Source organism: Vulpes lagopus, chromosome 7 (assembly GCF_018345385.1).
Source record: "Vulpes lagopus strain Blue_001 chromosome 7, ASM1834538v1, whole genome shotgun sequence".
NCBI classification, from domain to species: domain Eukaryota; kingdom Metazoa; phylum Chordata; class Mammalia; order Carnivora; family Canidae; genus Vulpes; species Vulpes lagopus.
The window spans coordinates 26,260,956-26,261,733 of NC_054830.1; positions in this window are offsets into that span (position 1 = coordinate 26,260,956).

Genomic DNA, 778 nt, shown 5'->3' on the forward strand with positions numbered 1-778 from the left:
TATGCATTTCGGTTACGAAGAAGAGAGAAGAGGAAGAGGAAAAGGTTCATGCCAGCTGAATCTGTCTCCATTGTTATCAGAAAAACAATAATTTTCCTGGAAGCCCCATTCTGTTTACTTCAGTTGACACCTCGTTAGCCAGAACTGGTCGCTTGGCCATCTCCAGCAACATGGGAATCTGAGGAGGAGGTATTCTAATGGGGCAACCTGTTGCCCAAACTAGGGTCATGTTAGCAAGATGAAGTGGAGGAGATATTGGGTAACTCAGCCAATGCTGGCTATGACTGTCGTCTGACTTCTTGACAAGTTCTCTCATAAACTCCTGATTTTCACCACTGCCATTTGGGTTAGTTACAAGGGATTAAAGTTGGCCTCATTCATTCATTTATTTATTCATACATTCATTCACTGCTTATTGAAGTTCTGGTAAGGCACTGGATCAACTACGTTTAAAAAAAGAGCCATGATCTGGAGTTCTCTATGAGAGATAATGGAAAATGTATTGGGATTACAAATTCACAAATGCCACACCCAGATGGTGAAGAAACACATCTTCTTTATTTCCCATAACCCATTCAATCTCCCTCATAACCTCTTCTTGCTGGGAAAGGACCAAGCTTAAAGGAGCAAATTAATAATATCTCAGGTTCTTATGGTTTCAACTGTTTCTTTCTAGTTTAAATATCCAGTTTGAAAAAAAAAAAAAGAAAAAAAAATATCCAGTTTGTTCGAAGTTCACCTGCCTCTGCCAAGACCTCCAGTTGGTCCCACCCCAGAC